This window comes from Haemaphysalis longicornis, unplaced genomic scaffold (assembly GCF_048455015.1).
Source record: "Haemaphysalis longicornis isolate Haplotype H1 unplaced genomic scaffold, Haemaphysalis longicornis Haplotype H1 scaffold_14, whole genome shotgun sequence".
NCBI lineage: Eukaryota > Metazoa > Arthropoda > Arachnida > Ixodida > Ixodidae > Haemaphysalis > Haemaphysalis longicornis.
Genome location: NW_027526245.1, coordinates 36,421,301 through 36,435,988, shown reverse-complemented (window position 1 = coordinate 36,435,988; position 14,688 = coordinate 36,421,301). Strand labels below are relative to the sequence as shown.

Sequence of the window (14,688 nt, the reverse complement as noted above, 5' to 3'; positions counted from 1 at the left end):
ATAGCCGTAGTCATTGTGGCAAGTCGCCGACCCGAACAGAGCTCCAGGAAAGTGCCGGAAGGGGTCGAGGTACGAGAGATCGATGTCGGCAACCTCGACCACTTGAGAGACATCGGGCAGGAGTTGTGGTGAAGCGTTTATTGCAAGGCAACGGTGCAACCTGCTTTGGTGTGAGACCAGCCAAGATGGAGCCCGAAACGAACGCACTCGTCTGCCAGATGATGATGGTAAAGGGAGTGTTCCTGGCTGGTTCAGGTTGTAATGAGATTGACCAGTGCAGGACATGATATCCGATAGGACTAAGGACTAAGTAACTGTGCTCACAATATATACATATATATGTATATACATATATATATATATATATATATATATATATATATATATATATATATATATATATATATATATATATATATATATCAGGGTGTCGAACCGGAACCGAACCGAACCGAAAACCGGAACCGAACCGGTATTTTTTCCGGAACTGAACCCGAACCCGAACCGTTATTTTTTGAGCACGCTGAACCCGAACCGGAACTGAACCGGAAAAAGAAATAACGGTTACCGGTTCATGCCGAAACGGTTCGACCCTCTGTTGTTGATATTGCACAGTCAATGCAATTCAGGCCTTTTTTTCTTTCCCGTACCATCAACTTCGTACTTGCTCGCGCACTTTCCCCTCCAGACAATTGAACACTATCACGCTTTATGTAACAACAGGGGAAATGAATGAGCACCAATGTAGCATTGGTCTGTTGCTGCTGGAGGCGCGAGCGTAGTGCAAGCTGACCAAACGAAATGTCATTCTCGGCAGCTTGCAGGTGATATAAAACGACTTTGCCCTTCCCTAGCTGCGACTTCATTGGAGAAATCAGGCTGCAGGAGTGCTCCACTGCGCAACAGCGAAAGCTCACACCCGATGTGTGCAAACTTTTTGCATTTCATAATTTGTTGAAAAGGTCCGACACCTGCAAATTATTAATACTTGACAAGTGTGACCGCAGGAGCTGCTCAGTGGCTAAGCTGTTTGCTAAGCCGTTTGCCCAACTCGCTACATTGCTTCTACTGCTACTCGTTCCGGAGGGGAGTACTGCTGTGGACGAATTAAAGAGCGTCTACCCAAAAAGTCCCATCTCATGCTCCACGTGTCAAATTTCCCTTTCATTTTGTAACCGCATTATCTGTTATAAGATTCCGCAATGTAGCACACGGAACGATGGTAGGGGTTGAGGCGGTACGATGACATACTGATTGTAATGCACACTTTCGGTATCGCAAAAGGAATTGCAGTGGTCAGAGCAATAATGCAGTGACTGAGCGTAACTAAAGCTTACTTTTAACAAAAGTGTGGCTAACACATTCGATAAGGTGACAGCTAACAAATTATTCAGGGTTACCAAATAATCTAATTCATTGGTAGTATTTATGTGCCTGTTGTAGAATTTTTCTGTTTTGTTACAAATATAAAAAATGTGCGCCATTGTTATTAAGCGCTGGTATTTGAACACGCCCGTACGCAGGAATAAATTTAAGGCCTCAAGGTTAGCGTGATGGGCGATTGCATAGCGACAATTGCGATTTCAACAAAAAAGGAAAGGACAGAAAATATATCCCACCACCATATCTCTTGGCGTTGGCTTTATGAATAGTTGCTAGGACAACAGAAAGTCTGAGCGATAAAGAAGGTGGTAAATCGTCGCCACTTCATGTGTTTTTCTAATATCTCCTAATTGTTTAAAGTTTCCTTTGCAATTGCGCCACTGCCCTTGGGGAGCAGCACCATTTTGAATGTCAGTTTGTGTTTTGATTTGACGGTCGTTTTAAACTAGTAAATTTTTTTTTTTCTAATTTCAGTGATAATTCAACTAATCGAACCGGTTCGCGAACCGGTTCAAGCTCCCGAACCGGTTCGCGAACCGGTTCGGTACGTGATTTTGTCGAACCGGAACTGAACCGGAACGAAATTATTTCACCCGAACCCGAACCGTAACCGAACCGGTATTTTTTTCGGTTCGACACCCTGATATATATATAAATATATATATAATATAAGGTTTGTAAATGAGGGGCTCGTTAGAAATACAGGTAGAAATGCCGGCAGTCTACAACGCCAAAGAAGGCATAGGGGAATGGTTAGAATATTTTTTACCGGTAGTGACGTTACATTATTATTTCTTAATTTTAATTACGTGAGAAAGAAAGAAAGAAAAACACGCGCCCAGAGTGGGGACCGAACCCACGCCTTTCGATTAGATGTCGAATGCCTTACCAATTCGGCTATCTGGGCGACTGTGTTCCGCTTCACTTTCTGGGGTATTTATGTATACTACAACTGTATCTGACGCTTGAGGGTGGTAGCCAGCGCCACTCAGACTACACGGGGAGAAGGGGACCTTCTTTTCAACTTCCGGGGCGTGACGCGAACGTCTACAGCCTGTCATAAGCGGGTAACTGGCGGGAAACCCTCTTATGCTACCTTTGCATCAAGGCTGCCAGAACCGAGGCCCTCGCTAAGCTTTTGCATGTTAATAGGGTTTGTAAATACCCCAGAAAGTGAAGCGGAACACAGTCGCCCAGATAGCCGAATTGGTGAGGCATTCGAGATCTAATCGAAAGGCGTGGGTTCGGTCCCCACTCTGGGCGCGTGTTTTTCTTTCTTTCTTTCTCACGTAATTAATATTAATAAATAATAATGTATATATATATATATATATATATATATATATATATATATATATATATATATATATATATAACGAAGAATAAAATTCGGGATTTGGTTTCAAAAATACACGAGAGAGTAGACACACGAATGAACACGATGATTGAACTAACGTTTCGACCGGGGTCCGGTCTTCGTCAGCGTAACACTACTCTACTCTACTCTACTCTAGTAACACTACTGTACACTCTCTTACTCTGACGAAGACCGGACCCCGGTCGAAACGTTAGTTCAATCATTGTTTTCATACGTGTGTTTACTCTCTCGTATATATAGTTGACCGGGCTCTGAGCTGTCGTAAATACAAAATCCCGCAGTATAGCCGAGAGGGGAGTCGCCGCGGAACAAGCTCAATGGTAGAGCACCGCACGCGTTATGCGGAGGTTGTGGGTTCGATTCCCTTTTCCGGAAAAAATGGCGCATTTTTTCTCGACTTGAATTTTCTATTATTTTTTCCTGCATAAAAAAAAGGCAATAATACCTCATTCGGCACTATAAAACACTGTTAAAACGCCAAACAGCACTGGCAATAAGGACTGCAACTTTGATAGGTGTCCTTATGGAATCCCTCGTCCCGTACGCCTCTTTTCTACAAAATGCATTACGAGGGTTCTGGCTTCAGCAGTCTGAAATGCCTTTGGCTATCCCCGACTTCCGACCACGTCTTACGTGAGGCCGCTGGGAAAAGACGTTCTACGTCTTCCCGCGGTGGTCGAGGGGCGGCGCTAGTTCACCGGGCTCTGAGCAGTCGTAAATACAAAACCCCGCGGTATAGTCGAGAGGGGAGTCGCCGCGGAACTAGCTCAATGGTAGAGCACCGCACGCGTTATGCGGAGGTTCTGGGTTCGATTCCCGCTTCCGGAAAAAACGGCGCATTTTTTCTCGACTTGATTTTTTATTATTTATTCCTGCATAAAAAAAGGCAATCAAACCTCATTCGGCACTATAAAACACTGTTAAAACGCCAAACAGCACTGGCAATAAGGACTGCAACTTTGATATATCTATATATATATATATATATATATATATATATATATATATATATATATATATAATAAATATAAAGGGAATGAGGGGCTCGTTGAGGAAATACAGAAAAATAGGTCGGCAGTCTACATAGTCAAAGGAGGCATAGGGGTGTGGTTATGCTGTTTTTTCTACAGTTCATGCAGTTAACTTTTTTTAAAAGATACGGAAAAAAAGAAAGAAAGAAAAACAGGCGCCCGAAGTGGCGACCGAACCCACGCCTTTCGATTAGATCTCGAATTCCTTACCAATTCGGCTATCTGGGCGACTGTCTTCTCCTTCACTTTCTGGGCTATTTATATTTACTAGAAGTGTATCTGACGCGTGAGTGTGGTAGCCAGCGCCACTCTGACTACACGGGGAGAAGGGGACCTTCTTTGCAACCCCCGGGGCGTGACTTGAACGTCTACAGCTGTCATGAGCGGGTAAATGGCGGGAAGCTCTCTTCTGCTACCTAGGCATCGAGGCTGCCAGAACCGAGACCCTCGCCAGGCTTTCGCAGAATAATATATTAAGGAAATGAGGGGCTCGTTGAGGAAATACAGAAAGATAGGTGGGCAGTCTACAACGCCAAAGGAGGCATAGGGGTTAGGCGTCAGATACACTTCTAGTAAATATAAATAGCCGAGTAAGTGAAGGAGAACACAGTCGCCCTGATGGCCGAATTGGTAAGGCATTCGAGATCTAATCGAAACGCGTGGGTTCGGTCCCCACTCTGGGCGCTTGTTTTTCTTTCTTTCTTTCTTTCTTCCGGATCTTTAACAAAAAGTGAACTTCATTAACTGTAGTAAAAAAAAGCATAACCACACCCCTATGCCTTCTTTGGCGTTGTAGACTGCCGACCTATCTTTCTGTATTGTCTGTCATATCTATATATTGAAGGATCCCCCTTCGAGCGTATAGGGTTCGCGAGCCTGAAGCCGCCCGATGAAGTAACGCCGATTCGCATGAGAACAAATCACGGGTTTGTTCCGGGAAAACCAAGGTAGGAAAAAACAGAGTAAGTTGGGAGCAATAAATTACGCCCACCTCCCCTCGCGGGAACCCTGGTGTGATGCGACGCTGAGGGGGGTTCAAGCGCACGCAGAGAGCAACCGTCGACCGAAAGGCCACCGGAGAGCGGCACACCGGTTAAATGCGCCGCGCGCCCGAAGCAGTGGAGACCGCGGAGAGAGAGCGTACTGCACATGCGCATCACCGCGCGCAGCGCCGGCCACCGGCGGAGTGATAGCCCGCTGGGCCGCGCACCCGCAGATGTTGAGAGAGAGTGTTCGCTCTCACCTTGGCACGCGCCGGCGCCAGTGCGTCAGCCGCGGCTATGACGCAACACAATACAACAAAATCAACTTTAATCCAATCCAAATCCAAGCCAAGCCAAGCCAAGCCAAGCCAATCGAATCCAATCCAATGCCCCTCGCGAGAGAGTGTTTGCTATCGGAGTGGAGAGGGGGTGAGTGGAGGAGAGTGCGGACGCCGACGACGACGGACGCACGCCGGAAGGACAGACCTTCGACAAGAGATGCTCTCAGCGTCGCATCTCGCTCTCAGCGTACCATCGGTCCCGTCCGCAGCCCGCGGAAGCATCCGCTCTCCATGTAATCCGGTGCGCACTTCCCCTCCCCCGGCGCTCCTGTGAGCGCCGCCTTTACGCCACTCCGTTGGTTGTGCGCATGTTCCGGGTTGTATGCACACTACACGTATTTGTCCTGTCTCACTGTTCATCACACACGCGCGCACGGGCTCATGACGCACTGACGCCACTATCGCTGTTCGACGCGCGCACTTCACAGTAATCACCCTGCGCGGGCGCTCGTAGGGCCTGCGTCCCTACACTCCTCCTCCTCCGAGACGAGACAACTCCCGAGTTGTCCGCGGAGCGCTGGGGCTGCCGTAGAGGAAGACTTCTACAGTGGGTTTGAGATGAATGCGGGTTTAGGAGGGTCTCCCCACTCGAGCCATGTTGCTGTATCGTTCAGCGGGTAGGGCATCCTGGAGGAATATGAACAAGATTATATTTCTTCTTCCGAGTGCCGTTCGTAATATCTCTTAACGTCGTCACTGTGTACGGGACCCGTATCCCGTCCTCCGTTTAGGCTGCGAAGGCGCTAAATCAGCCGAGATTGGCGCTTTGTTACCTCATAAGGACCTTAGCATCGGTCAGCCAGGGAAGCAGCAAACCCCTTTGCTGCATCGCTGAACGGATGTGTGCGGCGCAGTACCAGGTCCGCGACAGAAAACTCAACGCGGCGCCGATCCTTGTCGTACTGCCGGCTGTGTTCGAGTCGTGCTAAATCCAGGTGCTGCCTGGCTTCCTGGATGGTCTCGTTCAAGCTGCTGCAAAGAGCCTGCGCATACTTAACATAAGTGCGAGAGCCCACCTCGACCCGGTCACTGAATTAATGTTCAACCGGAAAACACAGGTCGCGGCCAAACAGGAGGGCTGCCGGTGTAAAGCCGGTAGAGCGATTGACCGTAGTCCTAGTTGCAAACGCCATTTCCGAGAGGCGAGCATCCCAGTCTTTTTGGCGTTCAGTGAAGGCCACCAGCGTCATCTTCAAGATCCTGCTGGCACGTTCCGTAATGTTGGCTTGTGGATGGTACGCAGTAGTCTTCTTATGTACTACGCACAAATCCAAACAAGTGTCCACGAAGTTCTTGCTGGTGAAGTACGTCGCTGTGTCCGCGATGAGTTGTTCCGGAAATCTAAAGCGGGTGAATGTATCCAACAACTTGTCCCAGATCAACTTTGAATCAAGTTTACGTAACGCGTAAAGCTCGACCCACTTGGAGAAATGATCTGTGACCACAAGGAGGTAGCGATTGCCCTTTACCGATCTTGGGTATGGACCCATCACGTCGCAAGCCGCGATCTGCCAAGGGAAGGGGCTGTCGACTGACTTCATGAAGCCAGGTGGTTTACCTCCTCTTGGCTTTGCAGACTGGCAAACTGGGCATGTCTGGGCGTACTTTATTACCTCCTTTCTCATGCAAGCCCATGTGACAACGCGGCATAGCTTCTCTTATGTTTTCCGTCCGTCAGTAGGACCTGCGAGGTCGGTGTCGTGGTAATATTCCAGAAAAGACCGCCTTAGGCACTTTGGTACGAATAACCGAAAGGGATACTCACCACTGTCCGTATCTGCACTTGGGATGTACCGCAGTAGCAAGCCGTCCTGGCTTTGAACGTAGCAGTCGTACACCGGGGCCCGTGCCGCTGTAGTATCGTCGTTCTCCGCGGCCTTAATGGACTCCCGAGTGCGCTTGCACTGTTCGTCGGCCTGCTCCGCTTCAAGCATCTTCTGGCGACTTACGGGGATTTCCCAAGCTTCTGCAGGCGTTGTAACCGCGAAGACCTGGTGTTCTGGTTGCTGTTGATCTGGTAGGGGTGCGCGAGACAAGGCGTCCGCGGCTTTGTTGCTGGTGCCCTTCTTGTATTCCACTTTGTAGTGATACTTCTGCAGGTTTAGCGCCCAGCGTGCGAGGCGACCCGCAGGGTTCTGAAGCCATGACAACCATGACAGTGCTTGGTGGTCAGTCTCTATCGTGAAATCTGCGCCATCCAAGTACATGGTAATTTTTTTGAGGGCGAACACTATGACAAGACACTCTTTTTCTGTCACTGAATAGTTCTGTTCGGCCGCCGAGAGAGTGCGGCTGGCGAATGCCAGAGGGTACAGTTCGCCGCTATGCTCCTGTAGCAAAACAGTCCCCATGCCGTACTCACTTGCATTGGTTTGGACAACAAAGGGGCGGTTGAGATCTGGCAACCGCAGGCTTGTGGTGTCGGCGATGGCTGTTGATAGTGCCTGAAACGCCTGCTCTTCCGAAGCCGTCCATGACCACCTGGCGCCCTTCCTTAGGAGCTGATGGAGGGGCCGTGCCAAGTCCGCACAGTTCGGAATGAAGTGCCTGTAGAAGCCGACAATACCCAGGAAGTGCTCCAGACTTTTGACGTTCTCTGGTTTCGGGAACTGCAAGATCGCCTTGGGCTTCTCCTCGGTTGGCCGGGCTGAACCTTGGTCCCCAACGAAGCCCAGGAGCTCGATCCTGCTGGCAGCCAGTTTTAGCTTGTGGGGGTTTACTGTGAGGCCTGCGTTCTGCCTGCGCTACAACACAGTCTGCAAAAGAACAACATGATCCTCAAGGTGGTCTGAAAATACAACCACATCATCCATATACGCCATCGCGTAGTTGAACTTCGCCTCACCCAGCACGATGTCCATCACGCGCTGGAAAGTTGCTAGGGAATTTTACAAACCGAAAGGCTGCCTCACGAATTCAAAAACCTCTGGTACAAGTGAACGCTGTTTTCTCGATATCCTTTTCCGCTACAGGCATCTGTAGGAAACCTCTACTACAGTCAAGTGTGGTAAAAACCTTTGCTGAACCTAGCGCATGCATAACCGCATCGATGGATGGAAACGAATACGAATCTCTCGTGGTTATCGCGTTTAGGCGTCTGTAGTCTACGCACATGCGGACACTACCATCATTCTTATCGGCCAGCACAATCGGAAATGCCCAAGGGCTTTTTGATGTCCCCACCGCTCCTGTATTTATCATCTGCTGCAGGACTCCGTCCAGCTGTGGTTGCTTGTGGACGCTCAAGGGCCTGGGATTGAACCGTAGGGGACGCGCATCTCCCGTCTCGATTTGGTGTTCTAAGATGTTCACCGTACCAGGGCCTTGGGTGAACATGGCTGAAAAGGGTTTGTTCTTGTGCGGATCGGCGTTACTTCGTCGGGCAGGTTCGGGCTCGCGAACTCGCCCGACGAAGTAGCGCCGATCCGCATGAGAACAAATCACCGGTTTATTCCGAGAAAACCAAGGCAAGAAAAAACAAAGTAAGTTGGGAGCAATATAAAAGAGTACAGCAAGCAAGCACGGAAAGCGCGTAATGAAAACATTGCGGCGGTTGACGTCCTGCTTGTCCAGAAAGTAACAGCATGGTGCTGTACACTAAAGACGAGGTTTTCAGTCACTTGTGCCGACGACGGGTAAAGAGCGTCCGCCGCGGACGCTGGTTGCTCCTCGCTCTCCAGGCATCATTGCTGTGGCTGGCCACCCATCGGTCCCGTCCGCAGCCCGCGGAAGCATCCGCTCTCCGTGTGCTCCGCTGCGCACTTCCCCTCCCCCGGCTCTCCTGTGAGCGACGCTGTTACGCCACTCCGTTGGTTGTGCGCATGTTCCAGGTTGTATGCGCACTACTCGTATTTGTCCCGTCCCGTCTACACGTATTTGTCGTTCATCACACGTGTGCGCACGGGCGCATGACGCACTGACGCCACTATGGCTGTTCGACGCGTGCACTTTACAGTAATCACCCTGCGATGGCGCTCGTAGGGGCGGCGTCCCTACAATACATATATTGACACGGGCTCGTTCTTTGGCTCCTTACCATAAACGGAACCAGTGGTCAACCCCCGCTCTGCGGGTATGCGCCCTCTGGGACAAGTGAGCCGACAGACTGGCGAAGAAGAAGACGCTCGCTGATGTCGGTGTGCGTGCCTTACCTGGGACAACGCGGTCGCCTTGTCTGTGATCACTATCCCGTCTATTTTTGTACCTACAATCTCTCAATACATCCCCTTCGTCGCCACGTCACAATATATATATATGTATATATATATATATGTATATATATATATATATATATATATATATATCTATAAATATATATATATATATATATATATATATATATATATATATATAATGTAATGAACAATTGGAGCAGGGAACGGTATGTGCGGACGTACTTGCGCACGAAGGCGTACATTCCCCTCCAGTAATACCTGTGGCGCAGCCTAGTATAAGTCTTCAGGACTCCTGCATGGGCGCTCTGCGGATCCGCATGGTGGGCGAAACACACCTCTTTTCGTAAGCTCCGTGGCACCACTAGCAACCACTTCTGACCGTCTGACATGTAGTTCGGGCGGTAGAGGAGGTTGTCTCGAATAGAGAAGTGGGCAGCTTGGCGACGGATGGACCTAGACGGAATTCGTTTTGAAGCTGCCGACAAGAAGTCAACGATTGCAGCAATCCATGGATCCTTCCTTTGTTGGGAGGCCATGTCTGTGAGGGTCAGCGATGACAATAGGGGAGCCGTTGTGTCAATGCATGTAGCATCAACAGGCACAGGGGAGCGCGAGAGTGCGTCGGCATCAGAATGCTTGCGTCCAGACCGATAGATAACACGAATGTCATATTCTTGTAAGCGGAGGGCACAACGGGCCAGTCGTCCCGTGGGATCCTTTAGGGACGACAACCAACACAGGGCGTGATAGTCGGTGACAACGTCAAAGGGCCGGCCGTAAAGGTAGGGGCGAAACTTTGTAAGAGCCCAAATTATCGCCAGGCATTCTTTTTCAGTAACGCTATAGTTGCGCTCAGCCTTGGTGAGAGTTCTGCTCGCATACGCAACGGCATTTTCGTCGCAGTCGGGCTTGCGCTGAACGAGCACGGCACCGATACCAACACCACTGGCGCACGTGTGCACTGCAGTAGGAGCGCTGGGACCGAATGCAACATTGTGCATCGCACCACGACCGCATATCATCCGCAAACGAACGGGCTCGCCGAAAGGTTCAACCGTACGTTGGGGGACATGCTTGCGATGTACATCGCTTCAGACCATTCGAACTGGGACGTGGTACTCCCCTTTGTGACGTATGCATGCAACACGGCGGTACAGAGCACAACGCGTTTTTCACCTTTCTTTTTACTTTACGGCCGCGAACCTTCTTGTACCATGGACACTATCCTACCATACAGCCCTGACGCTTCCGAACGCCGCCATCTTTCCGAAGTGAGGCATCATGCCGAGGAATGCCGACAGCTTGCCCGTTCGTTCACGGCAAATGACCAGGGTCGTCAGAAGCAGCATCATGACCAGAGCCACTCCTCGCCCACTTTTCATGCTGGTGATCTAGTTTGGCTATGGATACCTTCTACAACGCCAGGTCTTTCTACAAAGCTGCTTTGCAAATACCACGGCCCTTACCATGTCATCAGTTCTCTATCCCCTGTAAACTACGTGGTTGAACCAGGAGGCGGACTCTTAGCCTTCAACCCAGCGTCCGGGCTAATTGCGAGTCATGCGGCATATTCTCCCCCGGTGAGCCTGGGGAAACATTACTGCGTTGTTGTTGCCCTAGCAACGCCACCGCCATGTTGGCCTTGAAGGCGTTATAATTGCCATGGCAACAATGCGAGGGCGCGCAGCTTGCGTGGGGGAGAGGTAATGCTCTCCCCTCTCATGCCGGTTGAATTCCTTCCCCCCTCCCCGTGTCCCCCCCTTCCCACCCGGCAACCGCCGCCGCCACCCCGCTGCCTCCAACGGGCAAACCTCGCTCCGACGGCACGAAGCCACGCCGCTTGAGCAGTAACAAGGCCAGCTCGAATATCACTTCAACACTTTATTCGCGTTACGTGCGCGAACGCAACGTGCGGCGAGAAACACCGATGACCAATACAACACAGACAAGGTTGTCTGTCTTCAAGCACAGCACACGCACGACACAAGTCCTATCGTTCAGCTCATCTTCACGTACGGCATACGAACGACGTTCTCACCTTTTGCCAACAGCACTCAAAGAGTCTTCGCGTTACGATTCACCCTGGTGTTGTTGGCGTCCCTTTTGCAGCACCGTAATGTCCGAGGGAGCACATCGAGCACATACGAGAAATCGCCCAGTACATGAGACGCGCGCCGGCCTCGCTGCCCGCCGTGCGCAAGCAGCAACTGCGGTGACCGTTATCGCGCATGCGCGCCCCCAGTCGCGCCGGAGAGAAGCGGAAAGAAAAAAAATAAGAGGAGGAGTGTTTCCCCAGCGCCACTGCCTCTAGGCGCGCAATAATAGAAACGAAACTAAAAAAAGTAGCATTGGCCTGGTTGAACCGTTAACTCCGTCAGCCGATCTCCGCCGTCGTGGTCGCGAAACTGTTCATGTCAGCCGCTTAAAGCGATACTACGACCCTCTCGTCCTGGACTCGCCGTAAGTCACCAGGATGGCTCCTTCTTTGGTGGGGGGTGATTGTAATGAACAATTGGAGCAGGGAACGGTATGTGCGGAACCATGGCCAATCTACGCGCGGGTGTGTGCTGCGGACCTGCAACAGTCATCATCAGTGCCTGTCTGTGCGTCTTGCAAGGTTATCTCTGGCTTCGCCGTTTTTTGAAGAGACTGCTCTTCCTCGCCTCTCGCTTGGAAAACCGATAGAATTAAACACCATTGGAATATATATATATATATGGGAAATGAGGGGCTCCATGAAATAAGACAGAAAATAAAGGTTGGCAGTCAAGAAAACCTCGAAAGCAAGGGGATGTTGTGGCTGTTTCCCCAGCACTTTCTCGGGTATTTGTGTTAAGGTATTTTTGTTTCCTGCACTTGGGGGTGGTAGCCAGCGCCACTCAGACTACTCGGGGTGAAGGGGACTTCTTCTTTTGAACCCCCGGGCCGTGACTCGAGTGTCTACGACATGTCGAGAGTGGTGGACCAGCATTGAACCCTCTTAAGGTCCCTTTGGCACCAAGTTTGCCAGAACAGAGGCCCTCGCTAGGCATGGAGCGAATCAGAAAATGGGAAATGAGGGGCTCCGTGAAATCAGACAGAAAATAAAGTTTGGCAGTCAAGAAAACCTCGGAAAGCAAAGAGGGGGTTCTGGTGGGTCACAGAAAGAGATGAAGAATTTTTTTAGTCGAAAAGAAAGCGGAGAAAAAATGCCTGCCAGGTGGGATCCGAACCCACGATCCCCAGAATACCGGTCTGGTGTGATAACCACTACGCTACCGGCGGGGCGGTTTCTCCAGCACTTTCTCGGGTATTTATGTTAAGGTATTTTTGTTTCCTTGACTAGGGGGTGGTAGACAGCGCCACTCGGACTACTCGGGGTGAAGGGGACCTTCTTTTGATCCCCCGGGCCGTGACTCGAGTGTCTACGACATGTCGAGAGTGGTCGACCAGCGTTGAACCCTCTTAAGCTCCCTTTGGCACCAAGACTGCCAGAACAGAGGCCTTCGCTAGGCATGTAGCGAATCAGAAAATGGGAAATGAGGGGCTCCATGAAATAACACAGAAATAAGGGTTGGCAGTCAAGAAAACCTCGGAAAGCAAAGGGGAGGTTGTGGTGGGTCATAGAAAGAGATGAAGAATTTTTTGAGTCGAAAAGAAAGTGGTGAAAAATTGAACCGCCGGGTGGGATCCGAACTCACGACCTCCAGAATGCAGGTCTGGTGCGATAACCACTACGCTACCGGTGGGGCTGTTTCCCCAGCACTTTCTCGGATATTTATGTTAAGGTATTTTTGTTTCCTGCATGGGGTGGTACCCAGCGCCACTCGGACAACTCGGGGTGAAGGGGACCTTCTTTTGAACCCCCGGGCCGTGAATCGAGTGTCTACGACATGTCGAGAGTGGTCGACCAGCGTTGAACCCTCTTAAGCTCCCTTTGGCACCAAGACTGCCAGAACAGAGGCCCTCGCTAGGCATGTAGCGAATCAGAAAATGGGAAATGAGGGGCCCCGTGAAATAAGACAGAAAATAAAGGTTGCAGTCAAGAAAACCTCGGAAAGCAGGGGGAAGTTGTGGTGGGTCTTAGAAAGAGATGAAGAACTTTTTGAGCAGAAAAGAAAGTGGTGAAAAATTGCCCGCCGGGTGGGATCCGAACCCATGACCTCCAGAATACTGGTCTGGTGCGATAACCACTACGCTACCGGCGGGGCTGTTTCCCCAGCACTTTCTCGGGTATTTATGTTAAGGTATTTTTGTTTCCTGCACTTGGGGATGGTAGCCAGCGCCACTCAGACTACTCTGGGTAAAGGGGACCTTCTTTAGAACCCCCGGGCCGTGACTCGAGTGTCTACATGTCGAGAGTGGTCGACCAGCGTTGAACCCTCTTAAGCTCCCTTTGGCACCAAGACTGCCAGAACAGAGGCCCTCGCTAGGCATGTAGCGAATCAGAAAATGGGAAATGAGGGGCCCCGTGAAATAAGACAGAAAATAAAGGTTTGCAGTCAAGAAAACCTTGGAAAGCAAGAGGAAGTTGTGGTGGGTCTTAGAAAGAGATTAAGAATTTTTTGAGTAGAAAAGGAAGTGGTGAAAAATTGCCCGCCGGGTGGGATCCGAACCCACGACCTCCAGAATACCGGTCTGGTGCGATAACCACTACGCCACCGGCGGGGCTGTTTCACCAGTACTTTCTCGGATATTAAGTGCGATGCACACCTTAAGCGACCCTGAACCTGCGTCCACCGGCGATGTCCACATACCATACCCACGTGGGGGATTGGCCAGGAATCTCCTCGTCTTCCTTTGCAACGGGGTGAGATGGGGATTGGCCAGGAATCTCCTCGTCTTCCTTGGCAACGGGGGGAGATGGGTGCGCGCTGCCTGGCCGCTGACATGGCACATACCCACATGGGGGATTGGCCAGGAATCGGGCGTGAGAAGGGCTAATGCACCCGCATAAAGAGGAGCAGGAAGAGGTAGCCTTTATTGTGGCAGGAAGACTCTACGTCAAGTGGGGGAAGGGGAAATAGAAGGGGGGGGTTGAAACTTGGGACATCTTAAATGCGTACAGTTCGACCCAAAACAGGTGGGCTCCTTAAGAATGCTGAAGAGGCCGCGTGGGGTGAGGAGAGCAGGCTCACGACTCTAGACTGCTCGCACTAGACCGCTTTTTAGGGAAAAGTGTGCAATTAAAGCCAGCATGGAGGGTTCCAGTGTACGAGGGTCGATGTAAAGAGAGGCTGTATTTGGAGGAGGCTTGAAGGTTCTGTAGCGCACGAACTTCGGGCAGTGCCAAATTAGGTGCTGCAGATTTGCGGGAGTGGGGGATGCGCAGAAGGGACATCGAGGCGGTAGAGACGGGGTGTACCATTTCCGGAAGGTCTCAGGGGTAAGGCTAGCATTAGCAAAATATTTGTTTAT

General features: G+C 50.6%; 4 non-coding genes across 4 annotated transcripts; all 4 read right to left on the bottom strand.

Annotated features, from left to right (window-relative positions):
• Window positions 1-2,218: 2,218 nt before the first annotated feature.
• Window positions 2,219-2,290, bottom strand: Trnar-ucu (transfer RNA arginine (anticodon UCU)). Its single transcript has one exon. It is a non-coding gene; the product is annotated as a tRNA-Arg (tRNA).
• Window positions 2,291-12,946: 10,656 nt separating this feature from the next.
• Window positions 12,947-13,019, bottom strand: Trnaa-ugc (transfer RNA alanine (anticodon UGC)). Its single transcript has one exon. It is a non-coding gene; the product is annotated as a tRNA-Ala (tRNA).
• Window positions 13,020-13,405: 386 nt separating this feature from the next.
• Window positions 13,406-13,478, bottom strand: Trnat-agu (transfer RNA threonine (anticodon AGU)). The gene has a single exon. It is a non-coding gene; the product is annotated as a tRNA-Thr (tRNA).
• Window positions 13,479-13,865: 387 nt separating this feature from the next.
• Window positions 13,866-13,938, bottom strand: Trnat-ggu (transfer RNA threonine (anticodon GGU)). Its single transcript has one exon. It is a non-coding gene; the product is annotated as a tRNA-Thr (tRNA).
• Window positions 13,939-14,688: the final 750 nt, after the last annotated feature.